At 38.9% G+C, this 24116-nt stretch overlaps 1 pseudogene; it reads right to left on the bottom strand.

Moving 5' to 3' along the window:
• Positions 1 to 9104: 9104 nt before the first annotated feature.
• On the bottom strand, positions 9105 to 23804 carry LOC138420200 (14-3-3 protein theta-like; annotated as a pseudogene).
• Between the last annotated feature and the right edge of the window lie 312 nt (positions 23805 to 24116).

Here is a 24116-nt window from a genome sequence, read left to right on the forward strand (position 1 = left end):
TCCCAGTGAATCAGTTCTTTGCATCTGGTAGCCAAAGTATTGGAGTTTCAGCTTCAGCATCAGTCCTTCCAATGAATACTCAGGACTGATTTCCTTTAGGATAGACTGGTTGGATCTCCTTGCAGTCCAAGGGACTCTCAAGAGTCTTCTCCAACACCATAGTTCAAAAGCATTAATTCTTTGTTGCTCAGCTTTCTTTATGGTCCAACTCTCACATCCATACATGACTACTGGAAAAACCATAGCTTTGACTAGATGAATCTCTGTTAGCAGAGTAATGTCTCTGCTTTTTAATATGCTGTCTAGGTTGGTCATAGCTTTTCTTCCAAGGAGCAAGCATCTTTTAATTTCATGGCTGCAGTGAAAATCTGCAGTGATTTTGGAGCCCAAGAAAATCAAGTCTGTCACTGTTTCCATTGTTTCCTCATCTATTTACCATGAAGTGATGGGACAGTATACCATGATTTTCATTTTTGTATGTTGAGTTTTAAGCCAGCTTTTTCACGCTCTTCTTTCATGTTCATCGAGAGGCTCTTTAGTTCTTCTTCGCTTTCTGCTGTAAGGGTGGTGTCATCTGCATATCTGAGGTTATTGATATTTCTCCCGGCAATCTTGAGTCCAGCTTGTGCTTCATGCAGCCCAGCATTTCTCAATATGCACTCTGCATCTAAGTTAAATAAGCAGGGTGACAATATACAGCCTTGATGTACTCCTTTCCCAATTGGAACCAATCTATTGTAGTGTTGGCCAAAACATTCATCTGAGTTTTTCTGTAAGATCTTATGAAAAATCCAAGCGAACTATTTGGCCAATCTAATCTAATATAACATAACCACAAATATAAATATATGGAGAGAGAGAGATATTTATTTTAAGGAACTGGCTCACACTATTGTGAAGACAAGCAGGTCTATAATCGGCAAGGCAGGCCAGTAGGCTGACTGTTCAGGCAGAAGTTGATGGTATAACCTTAAGCCTTGAGTCTGAGACTCAAGAGACTTAATTCTTTCATCCATCAGGAACCTAAGTATTTTCTCTTACAACCTTCAACTGAGTGGATGATTATCCACATTAGTGGGATGGGGATGGTGGTAGTATGCTTCACTCAAAGTCCACTGACTTAAATGTTAATCTTATCTAGAAAATATTGTCATAGAAATATCTAGACTGGTATCTGACCCTGCAAGTGGATACTACAGCCTAATAAGTTGATGCATAAAATTGTTACAAGAACCAACAGTTGAGATGTGTGTGTATGTGTAACACAGAGAGCTCTTTCCTCCCACTCTCATTATAAACTGTAAATATTAAATTATATATGTGTGTATGTTTGCAGCTTCCCAGGTGCTGGCACAAGTAGTAAAGAACCCACCTGCCAATTCAGGGGATGTAAGAGATGTGAGTTAAATCCCTGGGTGGGGAAGATCCCCTGGAAGAAGGCACGGCAACCCACTCCAGTATTCTTGCCTGGAGAATCCCATGGACAGAGGAGCCTGACAGGCTACAGTCCATAGGGCTGCAAAGAGTCTGACACAACTCAGCAAGAATGCACACATATATTTGCATAGATGTAACTGTCTGTGTATCTCATGTTATGAAACAGATTGTTTTTTAACCCCGACCTCATAACTGAAGACAAGTATTTTAAAAATGGAAGCTGAAAAAAAAAAAAACAAACTGGGGAAATATTTTCAGATATGCTCCTAGCTCAGTTTGTCAGAGGCATCATTTTTATAAAGGCCATAGTTAGGCTGTATCTAATCACTAAATATTGGACTGATATAAGGCAGAATTAAGAGAAAAATTAACCAGGTTCAAACATTTCCCCTCTATGGTATATTCTCCATATCTGTAAAATGAAAACACTCATACGAAGGCACTCAGTCTCGCAAAACTCTGAAATAGGGAAGGATGTAGGCACTTATGTGCTTTGAGAAGAGAGAGGCCATAAATATTATAGCTTATTTAAATTCCTTTCATAGTAGACAAACATCCCACAAATTGTTTTCTAATTTATCTTGCCCTAGGGTCAATTTAACTAATATGCACCAAATGAGTTCAGAAAGCTTATGACATCATGGAACGCATAATACAAAAAAAAAAAAAAGGGGGGGGTTGATGATTTTTTCATTTCTATCCTTCTAAATTTCAGCAATAATTCAGTATGGTTCAGGCTCTATAGCCACAGCAGTCTGATTTATCCAAAGAAAACACAACCCACTCTCTGCTCACGTATTACTCTCATTTTTCTCCAGTTTGTTTAGTTAACTTTGTGAGATTCATTTACAATAGAAGAGGGTTGAACTGGATGCCAGTGAAGGTCCCTTTTAGTTCAGATTCCAGAGCTCTTAGTCATCAAAGTGATACACTTTTAAGTGATAAGGAAGAATCTCATGCATACTCCCTGCTCAAAGATGGCTCTATTGAGTTTGGGAGGAGATAGATGTTAAGAAACAAGATCAGTCTACTTAACTCGGAACAGGTTGGTTATCCTTTCATTCAGTATTTACATCCTCTTGGCAAGAAACTAATGAGGAGAGGGATGATTGATCCAGCTTGAGTATAACCTGCCTGTTCTCTTCTTAACAGGAATATTATCAGTGTGCTAACTACCCATTTCCCTTTGTTTTCAGAATCATATAATTGCTTTAATTGTCCTCTTTTGCATTAGTGCCTTCCTAGGACAAGGCCTTCAACTATTCATTTCCTTGATGTAAACAGTATATATGGCTTGATTTCCACCCTTTCTTTCTTACATGTGATCGCCATATAATTTTTTGCTTTGCTTGTTCTTGCCTTCATGTGGTTTTGAAACTTCATAAAAGAAATGCAGCTTTGTGAAGCCCTTGTGTTTGAGTGTGTGTGTGTGTTGCTCAGTCGTGTTCCACTCTTTGCACACTTAGCAGACACCTTTACAGCACAAGTACCACAGAAAGAAGAGTAATTCTGAATACTATCTGGACACATGGATTTCAGTCTTGGCTTGCCACTCATTGTGAGCCTGAGTATAAGATACTTTGTCTCACTGATTCTCCTATTTCCTTATCCAGGCCAGTTGAGTACTCTGAGCTCTCAATTTCTTTTGTTCAAAAAGGACTTAATCTTTTACATATCAATCTTGTTACAAACAAGTCTACAGGCCCAAATTGGAGTTGCTTATGCCAAGCTCCAGGTCACCAAACTGAGACTTAATCACACTTTCAGCTCTCCTAGAAATGGAATCTCAAACCAGTAAATCGGGAATTACCTGATAGGTACTAGATAGGTAATCAGCCTGAAAGACCTCAAATGTCCCCTAAAGGAAAGTAACATTACACACTCAGTCTACTTCCTTGCCTAGCATAACTCCCTCCTTTCTGACCATAAAAGTCTCGCATTTTGTACGGCTAAGAGCTCTTTTCTGTCTCCTACATTGAATGCTGCCTGATTCATGATTTGTTGAATAAAGTCAATAAGATCTTTAAAATTTACTCAGTTGAATTTTAATTTTTAACAGCCTAAATAGAAACAAAAATCAAAAGATAATCTAAAGCAACATTCATCTAGACTAAAATTTCTCAGAGAATGGATTTGTAAAGTTCTGCATTTAAATGAACAAAGATATCCTTTGGACTGTGGCAAGAAATATTTTGCCCTGCAAAAGCCAGGGCAACTTAGGAAACCTCAACCCATGCTAGGCTTTCCTGGGCTTCTCTCTGCAATTGAACTTGTATGTTGGAGACTCAGTGTTTTAGGATCAGGTATGGCTTCCAGAGAACAAGGATGGAGAGCTGATTACAAGTGAAAAAATGTTTATTTTCTCATTCTGGTTAATAAATTTAATGTTTATTTTGGGCACAAAGAAATCTTATGAGAAACTATTCAAAATATTTTGAAAAATTTATTAGGCCAAAAGAAAAAATCACTTAAAAATAGAGTTCCCATATGATACAGCAATCCTACTCCTGGGCATATATCCAGAAAAGTCAAAAGTGTAATTTGAAAAGAAACATGCACCCCATTGTTCATGGCAGCACTATTCAAATAGCCAAGATATGGAAGTGACTTAAATGTCCACTATCAGATGAATGTGTGTGTGTGTATATATATACACACACACACATATATATGTGTGTGTGTATGAATATTCCTTTGCTATAAAAAGGGAAATAATGCCATTTGTAGCAATGTGGATGGACCTAGTGCAGGCTGAGTCACTTCTGTCATGTCCAAATCTGTGTGACCCTATGGACAGCTGCCCTCCAGGCTCCATGAAATTCTCCAAGAAATCCACTGGAGTGGGTTGCTGCATCCTTCTGCAGGGGATCTTCCCAACTCAGAGATCGAACCCATGTCTCTTAACTCTAACCTACACTGGCAGGCATGTTCTTTACCCCTAATACCACCTGGATGAACCTAGAGATTATCATATTAAGTGAAATCAGACAAAGACAAATTTCATATGATATCACTTATATGAGGAATCTAAAAAAAAATGATACAAATGCACTTATCTACAAAACAGAAATAGACATAGACTCACACACATAGAAAAGGAACTTATGGTTACCAAAGGGGAAATTGAGAAGGAAGGATAAATTACAAATTTGAGATTAACAGATGTAGACTGCTGTATAAAATAAACAAGGACCTAGGAAACTATATTCAATATCTTGTAATAACCTATACTAGAAATGAATCTGTAAAAGAATATATATATATATATATTACAATGTCCAATAGACATTAATAACTTTTTAAATACTTGGCTGTTTGTTTTATGATGGGAAATGGTTATTACGCTCAAATTCATATTTGCTTTTCTTAAAAATCATATTATTCATCCATTGTTACATATTATTCATCATATTGTTACTGAGAATGCACACATATTGGGCTTGGACTTGGATGCCCAGGGTTAATAATAAATAAGCATCAAATGAAACAGTTAACATAAACGTATTTTGTAATTTTAGGTTATAAGAAAAATCAATGGTCTGCAGTCCACAGAAGCAGTCACTGAAAGCACTGTACCATAATCCTAATTGTGCGCACGCGCATAAGTCACTCAGTCATGTCTGACTCTTTGTGACCCCGTGGACCGTTGCCCACCAGGCTTCTCTGTCCATGGGATTTCCCAGCAAGAATACAGGAGTGGGTTTCCATTTCCTCCTCCAGGGATCTTCCCGACCCACGGATTGAACCTGCGTCTCTTGCATTGGCAGGTGGATTCTTTACCTCTGCACCACCTGGGAAGCAAACCCAATTAAGTTTAGTGATGCTATTCAGCATGGGCTTCCCAGGTGGCGCTACTGGTAAAGAACCCACCTGCCAATGCACTAGATAACAAAATGTCCTTTAAAATTTTTATTTTTATTCAATTTTTAAAAGTTACTTTCTATTTACAGCTATTACAATATATTGGCTATCCTCCGTGTTTCACCATACATCCTTAAGCCTATCTTACACCCGTTGGTTTGTACCTCTCTCCCTCCCACCCCTGTAATGCCACCACTGCAGCTGGGAACCACAAGTTTGTTCTCTATATCTGTAAAGCTGTTTATGTTTCATTTTATTCACTAGTTTGTCATACTTTTTAGATGCTACATAAAAATGATATCATATTGTATTGTCTTTCTCTTTTTGACTTATTTCACTTAGCATAATGTCCACCAAGTTCATCCATGTTGCTGCAAATGGCAAAATTTCATTATCATTTATGCTGAGTAGTAATCCATTGTAAATATATACATATATATATATAAATATATAATGTACACATTTCCTTTATCCATTCACATATTGATGGACACATATTTGTTTCCATATCTTGACAATTGTAAATAATGCTTGCTATGAACACTGGGGTGCCAGTATTTTTCCAATTAGTTTTTGTTCTTTTCATATATATATATATATGCAGGGAATTGCTGGGTCATGTGGTAGTGTTTTCCAAAGCAGCCACATCAATTCACATTCCCACCAACAATGTACATGGGTTCCCTTTTCTTCACATCCTTGCCAACACTTGTTATCTGTGTTTTATTTTGATGATGGCCTTCTGATAAGTGTGAGGTGATATCTCATGGTGGTCTTGACTTGCATTTCCCTGATGATTAGTGATGCTGAGCAGCTTTTCATGCGTCTGTTGGCCATTTGTATTTCCTCTTTGGAATAATTGTCCTTTATTCAATAATTCATTCTTTTTTTCTTAAAACATATTTAGTTATTCCAGTAATATTTAGAAGGAACTGAGATGTGATGAGTTCTCTTTTAGGGATATGATCTACAATGAATAAGCCAGATAAGGTACCTGTTCTCTTGCGTCTTATGTTCCAGGGAGGAGACAGGGTCAATATGCAAATATGCAAATAAAACAACTGACAATTACAGATGGTCGTGAGTACAGCGAAGAATGCCAGCATGGCAGTGAAGGAGCAGGGTGAGCGAGCTTTAGGTGGTGTATGTATGGCACGGAAGAAGCTAACCAAATTTACATATGAAATGCACAAAGGAAATTGGATCACATTAAGCTGCCAGGTGAGGTCACCTCTTTCACACATAGAGTCATGCTCAGATTACAGACTGCCACCTGTAAATCTCTTGAAAGTTGTTGTTGAAGCCCAGGGCAGGGAAATCAAAAATATATTTCAATAGCATACTAAATATTTTGAATTAAATTTATCTGAGAAGTAGGTGGTGGGAAAAATAGTACTAAAAAGGAAAAACAAAACAAAACACACATTCTGACCCTCCTTTCTTCCCCTGAAAGTTAGAAATAAATCTCCCATGTAAAACCCTCCCTTCTATACCAGGAGGATAGAAAGCATTCTTTTAGCAGAGTTAGGGAATTCAAGGAAAAGAATGCTGTAAAAAAAGACTATTACTTCTTTATTTATCTGCTTCCTGAAGTACAAGCATCCCCACCCTTGTTTTGTTAAATCTTCACAAATAAATGCTTTTCTCTAAAAATGATATAAAAACAGCTTATCATGGTCATTTTAGGGGTCCTAGTTCTATGAGAACTCCATGCACATAAATTCAATTTTTAAAAAACCTGTCAATCTGTCTTGTGTCAGTTTAACTATTAGACCAGCCAGAAGAACCCAATGGGGTAGGGCAGACTTTTCCCCTGCTGTGACGCTTGGCAGGGTCTGCAGGATATTGGCTGGCCCATGCTCACTTACTCCTCTCCCCCACGGCTCCTGGGCCCCCTGACCATGGTCAGCAGACCCTAACAGTTCTTATACCAAGTCAGCCTCCTGACCTCCTGCCAGGTCAGATACAAGGAAAAAGTGGCGAGAGTCCTTTTTCTCTCTTCTCTCTAAACCTAGATTAACTGGAGAAAATATTTGTGAAATGGGATCCTTGGGTCATAGTGACTCTGGTCATTGGGTAAAACGATCACTCAATTTTTACTGATGCTTTCCTCCCAGAGGTGGTCATTATTTTCCTTTGTTTTTGTGTGTTGTGTCTTTTGTCATAGGAGGAAGAACCATAGAAAAGAACAGCAGATAGAGACCTATTATAAATCTGCTTTATTGACTACACCAAAGCCTTTGACTGTGTGGATCACAGCAAACTGTGGAAAATTCTTCAAGAGATGGGAATACCAGACCACCAGACCTGCCTCGTGAGAAATCTGTATGCAGGTCAAGAAGCAACAGTTAGAACTAGACATGGAACAACAGACTGGTTCCAAATAGGAAAAGGAGTACATCAAGGCTGTATATTGTCACCCCGCCTATTTAACTTATATGCAGAGTACATCATGGGAAATGCTGGGCTGGGTGAAGCACAAGCTGAAATTAAGATTGCTGGGAGAAATATCAATAACCTCAGATATGCAGATAATGCCACCCTTATGGCAGAAAGCGAAAAAAAACTAAAGAGCCTCTTGATGAAAGTGAAAGAGGAGAGTGAAAAAGTTGGCTTAAAGCTCAACATTCATAAAACTAAGATCATGGCATCCAGTCTCATCACTTCATGGCAAATAGGTGGGGAAAAAATGGAAAGAGTAAGATTTTATTTTGGGGGCTCCACAACCACTGCAGATGGTGACAGCAGCCATGAAATTAAAAGACACTTGCTCCTTAGGAAAAAAGCTATGACCAACCTAGACAGTATATTAAAAAGCAGAGGTGTTATTCTGCAAACAAAGGTCTGTGTAGTCAAAGCTATGGTTTTTCCAATAGTTATGTATTGATGTGAGAGTGGGAATATAAAGAAAGCTGAGCACTGAAGAACTGATGCCTTTGAACTCTGGTGTTGGAGAAGACTCTTGAGAATCCCTTGGACAGCAAGGAGATCCAACCAGTCAATTCTAAAGGAAACCAGTCCTGAATATTCACTGGAAGGACTGATGCTGAAGCCCTAATACTTTGGCCATGTGATGCAAATAACTGACTCATTGGAAAAGACCCTGATGCTGGGGAAGATTAAAAGTGAGAGAAGGGGACAACAGAGGTTGAGATGATTGGATGGCATCACCAACTCAATGAACATGAGTTTGAGTAGGCTCTGGGAGTTCATGATGGACAGGAAAGCCTGGCATGCTGTGGTCCATGGGGTCACAAAGAGTCAGACAGGACTGAGTGGCTGATCTGATCTGATCAATCTGCTATTTAAGCTGGCCTCACAGACAGGTGAGGTCATGCCTCATCAGAGTAAGGCTTGTTTAAACAAGGCTTGTGGGTGTTTCATGTAAAAACTGGATGGGGTTTTTCCTTCTTGTTCTATATCCTTAGAACTTAGCCTTGCGGCAGTGTGAATATGCTCTCTGGTCTCTGCCATCTAAAAGGTGCACTTACTGGGATGCAACTGGTGACCAGTTGAGTAAAATGGGATTCCGAGCAAGAAGTCAAACAGCAGTCTCCTTGTCCAGCCACTCCAGCTGTTAAGGAATTTTGTCATGAGGGTTCCTAGTCCATAAGTGGCCTTTGTAAGACTGAGTAATCTTTCTGATTTATTTATTAGTGCTAGAAAAGTGTATTTCCAGTAGCCTGTTCAGTGTCACAGATTAGTGGGCCTATAACTAGAGGTGTCACACATTCTCATGGGAAATGCGAGACACCATTTTCATGACACCATTCTTAGAACCTGTAGCAGCACAGAGTTTTACTCCTTTAGGCTAGCTCTGGAAGTGAAATTTCTGGACCTCGTGAGGCTACATAGTCTCTTGTGAGATGCCTCTTGCATCTTTGGTTAAGCTATAAAAAAAGGTTTATTGTCTCAGCCCCTATTTGAGAGTAATATAAGCTCTTACTTGTCAATAACCAGATGATGGGTCTTTAAAGTTACATGTGGCGTGCTAGGTCACTTCAGTTATGTACGACTCTTTGTGACCCCATGGACTTTAGCCTGTCAGGCTCCTCTGTCCATGGGATTCTCCAGGCAAGATAACTGAGTGGGTTGCCATTTCCTTCTCCAGGGGATCTTCCTGACCCAGGGATTGAACCCAGTCCTCATGTATTACAGGCAGATTCATTACTATCTGAGCCTCCAGAGAAGCCCCCTATAAAACTGTCTACTTTCAAAACAAAAAAATTATTCTGAGAGTCCTCATCATAAACAGCTGTCATAGGTACTTTGGGGAGGGGCTAATTGAAAGGAGAAGACACATACACCTCATATCTATAGCAATATCTGATGGTTAAACTTAGAGAATTCCTTAGTAATATGAAAGAATAGAAATTAGACTAAAACCAAAGATCCATTGTAAATGTCCCTTCTTAAAGGGGAAAAAAGAAAGTTATCTACTTCCTCAGCAATTCCCCAGACCCTCCCACAAGGAGACAAAAAATAAACCTGGAAACCCATATTCAAGGGCTAACAGAAACAACTCTCTTTGTCTTGAAAATCTGTAAAAACCAGAAGTACAACCCTAGAAATAAGACAAAGCCCACCTATCTCTACCAAATCCCAAACTCACTAATTCCGCTCAAATGATTATAGATATTACAAAAGCCTAGGATACTGGAGCAAAATTGTCCTGTTCTTGAGGGGAAATAAAGAAATCTTTGAAAACAGACTTTATGTATGGTTAGGTCTAAGACTGGAATAAATTTAATTAAGTGAGCTTTAATATACAAAGTTAGCTGGTGAAAAATTAATATGCAGTTTATATCTCTGTTAAAAAAGCAAAGGTTTCTTTGATTATTGATCTGCTCTTAATGAGAAATTGTAAACAAAGATTTTCTTTACCTTTAATGTAATCTGTCTAGAAAAACAAAGATTCAATATTTTGTCTTTAATATGTCTTTGATAACTTAGGGAAAAAAAAAACTTAGCCTTTTCAATATAAAAGAGTTTTACAACTATTTACATTTCTTTATTTTCCCATAAAGCCTTTGTCACTTTGATTAAATAGATAACTAAACATTATTTAACAGTGACTTATGATTCTATTTGATTTTTTAAAATAAATTTATTTATTTTAATTGGAGGTTAATTACTTTACATTATTATATTGGTTTTGCCATACATCAACATGAATCCACCACGGGTGTACACGTGTTCCCCATCCTGAACCCCCCTCCCTCCTTCCTCCCCGTACCATCCCTCTGGGTCGTCCCAGTGCACCAGCCCCAAGCATCCAGTATCATGCATTGAACCTGGGCTGGCAACTCGTTTCATATATGATATTATACATGTTTCAATGCCATTCTCCCAAATCATCCCACCCTCTCCCCCTCCCACAGAGTCCAAAAGACTGTTCTATACATCTGTGTCTCTTTTGCTGTCTCACATACAGGGTTATTGTTACCATCTTTCTAAATTCCATATATATGTGTTAGTATACTGTATTGGTGTTTTTCTTTCTGGCTTACTTCACTCTGTATAACAGGTTCCAGTTTCATCCATCTCATCATTCTTTTTAATGGCTGAGTAATGCTCCATTATCTATTTGATTGTTTTAAAAGATTTCTGATATCCTTGATAAACTTCCCCCAAATCAAATTCTAAATGAAGTCTTATTGACCTAAAAATAACTTTGGGCTTTTCCAAAGGGCTCCTGGAACACCTCCAAATATCTGTTTTCTTTCCTTATGAAAGAGAGATTAAATGAATTAGGCTTATTTGGTATGTTCAATTATATGGGAAGTATTATTAAATAAATGATGGTAAAATTCTTAGATTACATTGTATAAGTAAGTAAATGTTATTAATATAAATATTCTAAAGATCATATCAAACTTTTGAAATTTGGGTATATCCAAATATAATGTTATCAGTCACAGTTACAGTTATTATCTTAAGATATTGTATGTTTCAGTGATAACCAAATATCCTTGTCATTTGTATTGCAGTGAAACAGATATTAATGATGGACATTTTAAAATCATTTATCATTCACAGTTTTTTTTAATGTACTTTTTTATTGAAGGGTAATTGCTTTACAGAATTTGTTTCTGTCAAACCTCAACATGAATCAGCTATAGGTATACATATGTCCCCTCCCTTTTGGAACTCCCTCCCATCTCCCTTCCCATCCCACCCCTCTAGGTTGATACAAAGTCCCTGTTTGAGTTTCCTGAGCCATACAGCAAATTCCCATTAGCCATCTATTTTGCATATGGTCATATAAGTTTCCATGTTACTTTTTCCATACATCTCTTCCTCTCCTCCCCTTTCCCCATGTCTATAAGTCTATTCTCTATGCCTGTTAGATGCTTTTACAAAAGCTTCTTACAAATGTGTTTTATCTTCAGTGATATTCATGGAAATATGCCTGCAAGTGGGCTAAGCAGCTTCAGTCATGTCTGACTCTTTGCAGCTCTATGGACTGTAGCTGCCAGGCTCCTCTGTCCATGAAATTCTCCAGGCAAGAATACCAGAGTGGTTTGCCATGCCCTCCTCCAGGGGACCCTCCTGACCCCAGCGATCAAACCTGAGTCTCCTACATCTCCTGCATTGGCAGGTGGTTCCTTACCACTAGCATCACCTGGTAAGCCCCTCATGGAATCAATAAAACCACCTGGACAAATAGCTTTATGGGGTTCCCAGCAGTCTAACCATGTGAATAAGGAAGGTCCCTTCCCCAAAAGTCAAGGAACGTCAGAATATTTGAGGGACCTCAAGAATTCACACAAAACTATTTGTTGGACCAGCCAAAAGAATTCAAGAGGGGTAGAGGAAAATTTCTTCACTCCAACAGTGTTGTTCAGTCGCTTAGTCATACCTGACTCTTTGTGACTCATAGACTGCAACATGCCAGGCTTCCCTGTCCTTCACTATCATACATTACGTAATATATGTTGATTCATTATTTTCTATTGTAAGGAAGAAAACCTGAAGCTCATCATTTTCTTGCAGGATTTTTATGAAAAAAACAAATAGTTGAGAGATTGAGGGAAAAGGCAAGTATATAGTTTTCTTAATTGGGAAGAACACAGGTTTGTGATATGAGAGATCTGGTTTCAGGCCTGCTTCTTTCCTAACTGTGATCTTGGGAAACCTTATTTTCTGCATCTGTGCAACACAAGTATATGAAAAGGTGACCTCTATTATTCCTTGCTTCTAGTGGATGTATGAGGCTGAATATAAACAAATACTTGTTCTGTTTAAATTGTTTTTCCTTGAAGGCAGTTAATCCTATATTTAAAAAGCAATTAAGTCAAAAGCAAAGACAGGATTAAAGTGAACTCAAGGACCATAAGGAAATATACCCTTGGTAAAACAGATATAAAGCTTTCTTTAAAATTGTTTATGACTGAGTTGCCTAATCTAGGGAGAAAACCAAGGGGACTCTCATGTCAAATACATGTGATTAAAATCCTACAATCACTAATTAGCTGTGTAACATTATGCAGGTTTTTCTCTTTTTAAAGTCTACTTTAAGCATCATTTTTCTCATCTGTGAAATAGATACTAGGAATAAATGAAAAATTTTCAATATATCCAGCCAAAGAAGGCATCCAGTAAATGCTAAGTTCAGGTACCTCATGTAGCAGAAACTGAAACTGCGTTTTTCCCCTAGCACCTTTCAGTGAGGATAGTAAAGGGATCTCTCTTATATTACTCTAAACCTAGAAATAGCTACAATTGGACCCCAAGGACAATTTTAATAAATGCCTTAAAAAGGATACCTAGTAGGCTCCTCTAAATTTCAGTTGGACTTAAGTAACAAATTTTTCAAAGGGATTAGGTTTTTTTTTTTTACTTTTTTTTTTAAAGTTTTACTTTATTTTGCTTTACAATACTGTATTGGCTTTGCCATACATTGACATGAATCAGCCACGGGTGTACATGATTAGTTTTTTAAGAACCCATATAATACTGATTCATTTTACTCTTGTTTTCAAGAAAATACCTGGTGTGATAAATGAGAAGAAATGTTATGCATACATTTTTCATACACTTGTGTCTTTTATGTTCCTTTATTTGGTATATTTTTGCTTACTTCATCTTTTTTCTGTTTTACCTATTTTGAAAAGCTAAGGTATTAGATGAGCCCTAAATAGAGACAAAATATGAGGTCTTTAAAATCAGATATTTGAAAGAGACACTTAAGTGGCTATCTGAGTGACTTGCAAACGTTAACTTCTTCACCTTAATTACTACCTTGTGGTGGTGGTGGTTTAGTCATTAATTCGTGTCCAGCTCTTGCGACCCCGTGAACTGCAGCCCGCCAGGCTCCTCTGTCCACGGGATTCCCCAGGCAAGAAACCGGAGCTGGCTGCATTTCCCACTACCTTGTAGGAATGTAGTAAAAATATAATGAAATAATGTACATTAAAGTATTTATGCATTTGTTATACAAACAAATGACTAATTACTACTACAAAAACAATGACATCAGCTCTGTCATGTGTACTATTGAACACTTGGTTCGTTGGAAAAGTAAATTTTACTTGGTCACTTAATGATAATTATATAGAATTTTAACTCAAGGATAGTATTCTGTGGCTGAAAAATCTGTTTTCTATAAACACCAGAGTAGATCCAGGAGTTTTCACATGGATTAAGCACAGCAAAAAAAAAAAAAAAAAAAAAGGATATCTACTACCCAAGCTAAATGAAGAATCTTAGACCGATAGTACAGCCAAAACAACAGATAGCATTTTAGTACTTCTAAATTCAGCAGCAGCAGATTAATTTTCTATTATAGTAAGAGGCAAGTTTAATCCTTTAAAACAAATTCTAATGAGTTTTCAGAGAGGGTGTAAGATGTTGAAGGAGACCATTTCTTCTACCTATGAATGAAAAATACTCTCTGCTGTATCAGTAAACAAGGCATGAAGCAGCCATCAAGCCACTGCATCCACCCCCTATCCCATGGTGAGCCCCAAAGGAATGCAGGATGGGGACAAAATGGACTGTCCACTGCCAAGCCCTCGACAACTACAGCTACCGTGCAAGGGTGAGGGAACTCAGGATGCAAAAGAGAAGGATGCAGGCCCTAGATAGCTGAGGTGAATATCAAAAGAGTGATTTCAATGACTCTTACATATTACGATACACAGAAGAGTGCTACATTCATTAACTCAAGATGTCTGATTTTCTTTAATTAACAATAATCTTTTGACGTTTAGACAACCCTCTCTTTGTGGTAAAAACTCCTATATATCCTGATCCCTGCCTTACCTCTTCAGAGCAGTCACTCAGAGCTATCTGAGAATCTGTCTCCCCAACATTAAGTCCTAAAAAATCCATAGAATATAATCCTCCACTTCTAGATTGTATATATGTTTTTAGCCGACATAACCTAACCATCAGAAAAAAAAAAAAAAGGAACAGTAAGCTAAAAATAATGAAATAAAGTAAATTACAGTTTCTAAAAACCCACCAGCATAGCTGAGGGAACAAAAAGCCCAAGTAAACTAAATTTCATAAAGAGACAAAATCTAAGTAAGAAAGATCCACATCTGGTTTCATTCCTAATAAGAGGGCAGAAAAGAGTAAATGTACCGTAAATGGGGGTAAAGAGAAAAAGATCAACATTTAAATAAATAAATAAATAAATAAATAAAACAAAAAAAAAACTTTCAATGTCTCTGTTGGGTTGGCATGATGTCTTATAATTCAAAAGAGCCAAATTCACAGAAAAAGTCTCTGTTCACCTGAACTTCTTTCCCCTGGGTCCTTGGGTGTCTATGCTGCCGCTGCTGCTGCTAAGTCGCTTCAGTCGTGTCAGACTCTGTGCGACCCCAAGATGGCAGCCCACCAGGCTCCCCCATCCCTGGGATTCTCCAGCAAGACTACTGGAGTGGGTTGCCATTTCCTTCTCCAATGCATGAAAGTGAAAAGTGAAAGTGAAGTCGCTCAGTCATGTCTGACTCTTCTCGACCCCATGGATGGCAGCCAACCAGGCTCCCCTGTCCATGGGATTTTCCAGGCAAGAGTGTTGGAGTGGGATGCCATTGCCTTCTATACAACCCCAGAATACCCATGGCTGAGTACAGGTAACTCCTTCCCATTTGGGCCAGCCCTTCATGTGCCCAAAGCAGTGAACTGCATCTTGGATTAGGGCATGAAAGCTGAGAAAGAATCTTGGAGAACTTTAGGCATTATTTCATTCTTGGCATCAACTCATGGAAGATGGGGGACAACGATGGAGGAAGAAGAAAAATCTCCTGTGGTGATGAAATTAGAAAAGGGATGAAGAGGGAAAACAATTCCTCAGAGGCTGAAAACATCTGTGACCATAGTAAAAAAATAAATAAAAACAAAGAGAGAGAGAGAGGAAACTCTTCCAAGGTAAGGAAACATGTTAATGGGCTAAAGCAGAGAGTTCCCAAGTCTTGCTGTAAAGGGGCAAGATAATGTGGCCCATGATTTAGAAAACAAAATCAACAGAAGCAACCACGGTGAGTTAAGCAAGCAATTATGGTCAAGCAAGAAAATCACACATCAGAAACTCAAGTATTCTGAATAACAATGGATAAACATAAGGAAGATTGAAATAGCTGTTAACTGATTGAAAAAAGAAACAAATGGAAGAAAAAAGGCAAAAATATCTTTAAAATAAAGAATGACTTAAAAGGAAACCCAGGGAGAACATATTGTACCAAAAGGGGCATTGATGCTAGGAATTAGAAGAAACCCAAATAAATAAAATCAAAGAAGTAACTAAAAATTATAGTTACTGTAACTGATTATAGAAGATAGGGAATGGATAGTCAATATACATAGTACATGATTCTTTGAAGAGAAAAAAGCATAATAACATAAACAAAACTAACATTTAGAAACAAAATCTAAGAAACTCCAGAAATTAAAACACACACACACACACACACACACAATTCATTATTAAAACAGAAGCAACTGGCCCTAAAATATTAGAAAGAAGATGCTTACCTCATAGTAAGTGTTACATAAACTAAAACAGTAGTGAAATGCTATGTCATACCCATCAATTTGGCAAAAATGTATGTTTGACAATATCTCTATTGGAAAGACTAGAAAGAGATATTCTCATACATCTGGTCTGAGTTCAAAATGTACACGTATGATGTTTGAAAACTCCCCATTATCTCAAAAAAATTTGGTTCTCTTATTCAATAATCTCATTTCTAGGAATCTCTGCTAAAGATACATCTTCAGAAATAAAAATAGGCACAAGAGTATTCACTGTAGCATTATTTCTAATGGTAAGATATTTTAAACAACTCCAATGTCCATTCACAGGGGACAGAAAAACAATAGAGTATTATAACATCCTAAAAAATGGACACACAAATATGGAAATGAATCAAGGGAGTTTTCTGAATCCTGTTTTGTAGTGATCTCCAAGAAAAAGAGGATTTCCCAGGTGGCACAGTGATAAAAAGAATCTGCCTGCCATTGCAGGAGACACAAGAGACCTGGGTTTGATCCCTGGGTGGGGAAGATCCTCTGGATTAGGAAATGGCACCCTACTCCAGTGGCTTGCCTGGGAAATTCCATGGACAGAGGAGCCTGGTGGGCTATAGTCTATGGGGTGGCAAAGAGTCAGAAATGGCTGAATGACTGAGCATATATTCAGTGTGGCAGAAGGGTCAGAGAGTGGCATGCAAATAACAAAATTTACTTACGAGGCCTATTGTTAATTATACTACTGACTATATTAGACTATATTAACAGTAGGGCAATGCCAAAGAAAGTTCAAACTCCATACAGTTGTGCTCATTTCACATGCTAGCAAGGTCATGCTCAAAATCCCTCAAGCTAGGCTTCAATAGTATGTGTATCAAGAACTTCCAGATGTACAAGCTGGATTTAGAAAAGGCAGAGGATCCAGAGATCTAATTGCCAACATTTGCTGAATCTTTGAAAAAGCAAGAGAGTTCCAGAAAAACATCTATTTCTGCTTTATTTACTATGCTATAGCCTTTGACTGTGTGAATCACAATAAACTGCGGAAAATTCTTCAAGAGATGGGAATACGAGACCACCTGACCTGCTTCCTCAGAAATCTGCGTGCAGGTCAAGAATAAACAGAACTGAACAAGGAACAATGGACAGGTTCAAAATTAGGAAAGGAGTACATCAAGGCTGTATATTGTCACCTTGCTTATATAACTTACATGCAGAGTATATCACACAAAATGCTGGGTTGGATGAATCGCAAACTGAAATAAGATTTTCTGGAGAAATATCAACAACCACAGATATATAGATCAGTTCAGTTCAGTTCAGTTGCTCAGTCATGTTTGACTCTTTGTGACCCCATGAATTGCAGCACGCCAGAACTCCCTGTCTATCACCATCTCCCAGAGTTCACTCAGATTCACGTCCATCGAGTCGCTGATGCCATCCAGCCATCTCACCCTCTGTTGTCCCCTTTTCCTCCTGCCCCCAATCCCTCCCACCATCAGAGTCTTTTCCAATGAGTCAACTCTTCACATGAGGTGGCCAAAGTACTGGAGTTTCAGCTTTAGCATCATTCCTTCCAAAGAAATCCCAGGGCTGATCTCCTTGAGAATGGACTGGTTGGATCTCCTTGCAGTCCAAGGGACTCTCAAGAGTCTTCTCCAACACCACAGTTCATCAATTCTTTGGTGCTCAGCTTTCTTCACAGTCTAACTCTCACACCCATACATGACCACTGGAAAAACCATAGCCTTGATTAGACAGACCTTTGTTGGTAAAGTAATGTCTCTGCTTTTGTATATGCTATCTAGGTTGGTCATAACTTTCCTTCCAAGGAGTAAGCGTCTTTTAACTTCATGGCTGCAATCACCATCTGCAGTGATTTTGGAGCCCCCCAAAATAAAATCTGACACTGTTTCCACTGTCTCCCCATCTATTTGCCATGAAGTGATGGGACCAGATGCCATGATCTTCGTTTTCTGAAAGTTGAGCTTTAAGCCAACTTTTTCACTCTCCTCTTTCACTTTCATCAAGAGGCTTTAGATGATACCCCTTAATGAGCAAAAGGGAAAAGGAACTAAACACACTCTTAATGAAGTGAATGAGGAGAGTGAAAAGGCTGGCTTAAAATTCAACATTCATAAAACTAAGATCATGGCATCCAGTCCCATCATTTCATGGGAAATAGATGGTGGGAAGTGGAAACAGTGACATATTTTATTTTGGGGGCTCCAAAATCACTGCAGACAGTGACTGCAGTTCTGAAATTAAAAGATGCTTGCTCCTTAGAAGAACAGCTATGACAAACCTAGACAGGGTATTAAAACGTAGAGACATCACTTTGCCAGCAATAGTCCATTTTGTCAAAGCTATGGTTTTTCCGATAGTCATGTATGCATGTGAGAACTGGACCATAAGGAAGGTTGAATGCTGAAGAACTGATGCTGTTGTATTGTGGTGCTGGAGAAGACTCTTGAGAGTCCCTTGGAAAGTGAGGCGATCAAAGCAGTCAATCTTAAAGGAATTCAACCTTGAATATTCATTCAAAGGACTGATGCTAAAGCTGAAGCTCCAATACTTTGGCCACTTGATGTGAAGAGCTGACTCATTGGAAAGGACCCTGATTTGGGGAAAGACTGAGGGCAGGAGATGAAGGGGACAAAAGAGGATGAGATGATTGGATGGCATCACTGACTCAATGGACATGAGTTTGAGCAAACTCTGGGAGATAATGAAGGACAGGGAAGCCTAGCATGCTGCAGTTCATGGGTTGGCAAATAGTAGGAAATGACTTAGTTACTAAACAACAGCATGCAGTTAGAATTAATTTTTAAATCTCACAGTATAACACAAATAAGCAAATTTTTAAATATTATTGGGCAAAAAAGTTTTTAGTGTCAGAGAAAAGACATATAAATTTGCTAGCATCATTTACTGAAACAGCCTTGTAAGAACTGCATACTGGAAGACCTGCAGTTCAGATCCTGGCTAATTCCAAGCAGCGAGGATGGAGGGTGAACATAGGACTTCTAGCTGTGCCTGAAAAATCACATGGGGTTCTAAGAAAAAGATATATAAGCCAACTTAGAGGGTCACTTTCTGGCTAAATTTGACATTGTTTATGCTTAAAGAGAAAAATGACACTTGGTTTTAAAATATTGAAAGAATAAAAAATATGGTAATAATTAAAACAAAAGAGGGAAACACACACACCCCTTTTGTGTGATGGCAATCACGTTTGCCATTAGTGGTAGTGATTGTTATACCAATGTGTTAATATGAAAATTAGTAACAAAATGTAATTAAACATTACCCCATTTTTTAAAATTATATGTTCATATTCTACTGTTGTGGCAAATTCCTTCCTTAGAAGAATACTTGCTAATATATGGAATGAACATGATACAAAAAACATTATTTTGAAATCCCTCCAAAACCATCCTCTCTGGTGGCTCAGATGGTAAAGAGTCTGCCTGCAATGCACCAGACCTGGCTGTGATCCCTGGGTTGGAAAGATCCTCTGGAGAAGAAAATGGCAACCAACTCCAGTATTCTTGCCTGGAAAATACCATGGACAGAGGAGCTTGGTGGTCTGTAGTCCATGGGGTAGGAAAGAATTGGCCATAACTGAGTGACTAACACACACACCTAAAACTCATTCTTCCGGAAAGTGATGAATGCTAAAATCAGTAGTCTCATGGCACCAAAGAATAATCCTACAGTTTATTTGCTGTTGGAGAAGACTCTTGAGAGTCCCTTGGACTGCAAGGAGATCCAACCAATCCATCCTGAAGGAGATCAGCCCTGGGATTTCTTTGGAAGGAATGATGCTAAAGCTGAAACTCTAGTACTTTGGCCACCTCATGCGAAGAGTTGACTCATTGGAAAAGACTCTGATGGTGGGAGGGATTGGGGGCAGGAGGATAAGGGAACTACAGAGGATGGGATGGATGGATGGCATCACTGACTCGATGGACGTGAGTCTGAGTGAACACTGGGAGTTGGTGATGGACAGGGAGGCCTGGTGTGCTGCGATTCATGGGGCAGCAAGGAGTCGGACATGACTGAGCGACTGAACTGAACTGAACTGAAGAGAAAAATAAACTTTCTCAAAGAAACAATCTGCCAACTATACTTTCACAAAGTTGTCAGACTTAGAATCACTAATATTGACACAATCTGACAATATATTCCTCCTGATATGATGAAAAGTACACAGCATTGCTTTTCAAGTTTTTTTGCCAAAGGTAAAATATCAAGCCTTTAGATACAACTTACATTTTACAATATAAAGGAGATGGAAAAAAAGTTAACACATTCTACAAGGAATCAATCTGACAAAGAATATAAAACATCCTATTGGACAACTGGCCTGCTTTCTTCAAAAAGTCAGTAACCAGGGAAAATGAGGAATTGTAGATTAGAAAAGACTAAAAAATACCTAAGAAATATTATACATCAACTTAACTTTGTTTAAATCTCTGGTTTTAAAAAATATTCTATTGGAGTTTTTTGAGGCAAAGGAGGAAATTTAAGCACTAGCGCTTGCATTAGCTAATATTAAAAATTATTATCTTTTAGTTGAGATGCTATTGTTGTAAGGAATATTATTTTTAGAAGAAACTTGAAGATTTTATAGTAAACCATAATGAGTTGTATGGTTTACTTTCCATCTCTCAACTGGTTGAAAAGATTAGATAGATAATAAAGATACATAAAAGGATAAATGAATAGAGTAGTAATTATGAGTAAATATTATTAAATATAGTTCCTTTTCAAATGAGATCATTATCACTATTTTTTTTTTTGGTTTATAAAATGTAATTTTATTTTCTGTTACTCTGCTGTTACATAGGGCATAACATTTTCACAAGGCTTTTATGGGACTACAGTCAATGATTAGCAACATACAATAGTGGTCCAACTCTCTAAATAACAATCACTAGACAAACTGGACACCCTCTCACATGTGCACAAATCTGCATGGAACAGTACTAATATTTTAGACTGGGCTATGTGCTTTTTCCCCCTTTCTAGTGTATTAAGAAATGACATACGCTTTAATTTGCCAAAAGCAATGGTTGTATTCTGGCAGCAACATGCTACTTCTATTACATAGTAAAGTGAATAACAGAACTATAAAGGCAGGAAGTGTAAGTGAGTTTTTATTGGGAAGGGAAGTTGTCAACTTAATCAGCAGCAAATAAAGAGTGAGCAGAAAATGAAGATCATGCATTCGGTCCCATCACTTCATGGGAAATAGATGGGGAAACAGTGGAAACAGTGTCAGACTTTATTTTAGGGGGCTCCAAAATCACTGCAGATGGTGACTGCAGCCTTGAAATCAGAAGACTCTTACTCCTTGGAAGAAAAGTTATGACCAACCTAGATAGCATACTCAAAAGCAGAGACATTACTTTGCTGACTAAGGTCCGTGTAGTCAAGGCTATGGTTTTTCCTGTGGTCATGTATGGATGTGAGAGTTGGACTGGGAAGAAGGCTGAGCACCGAAGAATTGATGCTTTTGAACTGTGGTGTTGGAGAAGACTCTTGAGAGTCCCTTGGACTGCAAGGAGATCCAACCAGTCCATTCTGAAGGAGATCAACTCTGGGATTTCTTTGGAAGGAATGATGCTGAAGCTGAAACTCCAGTACTTTGGCCACCTCATGCGAATAGTTGACTCACTGGAAAAGACTCTGATGGTGGGAGGGATTCGGGGCAGGAGGAGAAGGGGACGACCGAGGATGAGATGGCTAGATGGCATCACGGACTCGATGGATGTGAGTCTGAGTGAACGCTGGGAGATGGTGATGAACAGGGAGGCCTGGCATGCTGCGATTCATGGGGTTGCAAAAAGTTGGACACGACTGAGCGACTGAACTGAACTGAACTGAAGGAAACTTCCTGTTGTCACAGATACACAAGACCTCCATCACATATGATACAGGAGACATTTGAATCTGTGATCCCCCAGCCCCAAAATGTTGAATGCTTTTCCATTTAATCTAATACTTCTGGATTCCTACGGAATACATTAACAGAATGGAAAAGTTGCTTGCTGAAAGGAAATCTCTGAAGAAGAGTAAGGGAGGGAATGCAGAAATTAAGAACTTATGTAGAACACTCTTTAAATTGTAATTAGCTACATTTTCATATCTTCACAGTAATACAAAACACAGTCACTTGCAGAACTGGTTCAGATTACTTAAATACCAGATACATTTTTAGTCGTCTACATAAGTGTTTGGAAGTTACTTATGTTTGTATGAAATGAAGCTATTAATACTTTTCTACAGCAGTAACTGCACACCAGGAAGGCTAAGACAAACACAAACCAAGGAATGGAGTATTCCCAAAGCTGCAGTGTGAAAAGACTATAAACAGTTGATTCCATACACATGAATTCGTTTCTATGCTATAGGAAATCCAAATGGAGTGAGGAATGCAGATGAGTATAAAGGTTTCAAGGGGAAGAAAGATGGCACCCTGTACGCACTTCGTTTTCTGCCCCTTCTGCCGCATCACATTCTTAGCACTATCCGATGTCCATAATGTGAGGTTGTCTCTCAGCAGCTGCATGATGAGGATGCTGTCTTTGTAAGAGTCTTCATTCAGTGTGTCGAGTTCTGCAATAGCCTCATCCAAAGCCGTTTTAGCCCATGTGCAGGCCAGTTCCGGGTTATTGAGGATCTCATAGTAGAGCACAGAAAAGTTAAGAGCCAGCCCCAGCCGGATGGGGTGTGTGGGCTGCATCTCCTTCTTGCTTATGTTGAAAGCCTCTTGGTAAGCTCCTTGGGAATTATTTATCGTTTGCTTCCGATCATCACCACAAGCAACTTCAGCAAGGTACCGGAAGTAATCTCCCTTCATTTTCAGATAGAAGACCTTACTTTCTGGATTAGTTGCTGCTGTTGCTACTGCTGCTGCTAAGTCGCTTCAGTAGTGTCCGACTCTATGCGACCCCATAGACGGCGGCCCACCAGGCTCCCCCGTCCCTGGGATTCTCCAGGCAAGAACACTGGAGTGGGTTGCCATTTCCTTCTCCAATGCATGAAAGTGAAAAGTGAAGTGAAGTCGCTCAGTCATGTCCAACCCTCAGCGACCCCATGGACTGCAGCCTACCAGTCTCCTCCGTCCATGGGACTTTCCAGGCAAGAGTACTGGAGTGGGGTGCCATTGCCTTCTCTACTGCTGAATTAGTTGCATTTGCTATTAAATACTTATCCAACAATTCCAGGACCATGGTGCAGTTGGACCTCACCTCGGACTCCACTTTCTCCCGGTAGTCCTTGATCAGCTCCAACTTCTTGTCCGAGGTGTCGGTCTTCTGCTCGATGCTGGAGATGACCCTCCAGGTGGACCGGCGGCCCCTGACCACGTTCTTGTAGGCCGCCGACAGCAGGTTGCACTCCTCGTTGGACAGCTCGGTGACCTGCTCCTTCACGGCCTTTATGCAGGTGGCCATGTCGTCTTAGCGCTCGGCCTGCTAGGCCAGCTTGGCCTTCTGGATCAGCTCCGTCTTCCCCATGGGGGCTGGGGGAGCAGACAGCGAGGTCGAGCCCAGACCCCGGGGGGCTTCACGTCTCCGCGGCCATGGTGCAAGTCCCCCACTATTCTTAATATATTAAAATTCTTTTAATGTTTGTACATTTCATAATAAAAGTTTTATTATGATTACCTCTAATGTAAATAGCTCCAGAGGACAAATTATGTTTTCTTTGAATGATATTCAAATTAGAATGGCTATCTGGTTAGCCTGGCTTTAGTTAGCTGACTAAACAATGTTCATTCTCTCCATCTTTTTGATATTAGAAAGTAGAAATTGTGTCCTACTGGAAAC

Source organism: Ovis canadensis, chromosome 15, assembly GCF_042477335.2.
Source record: "Ovis canadensis isolate MfBH-ARS-UI-01 breed Bighorn chromosome 15, ARS-UI_OviCan_v2, whole genome shotgun sequence".
In the NCBI taxonomy this organism is placed as follows: domain Eukaryota; kingdom Metazoa; phylum Chordata; class Mammalia; order Artiodactyla; family Bovidae; genus Ovis; species Ovis canadensis.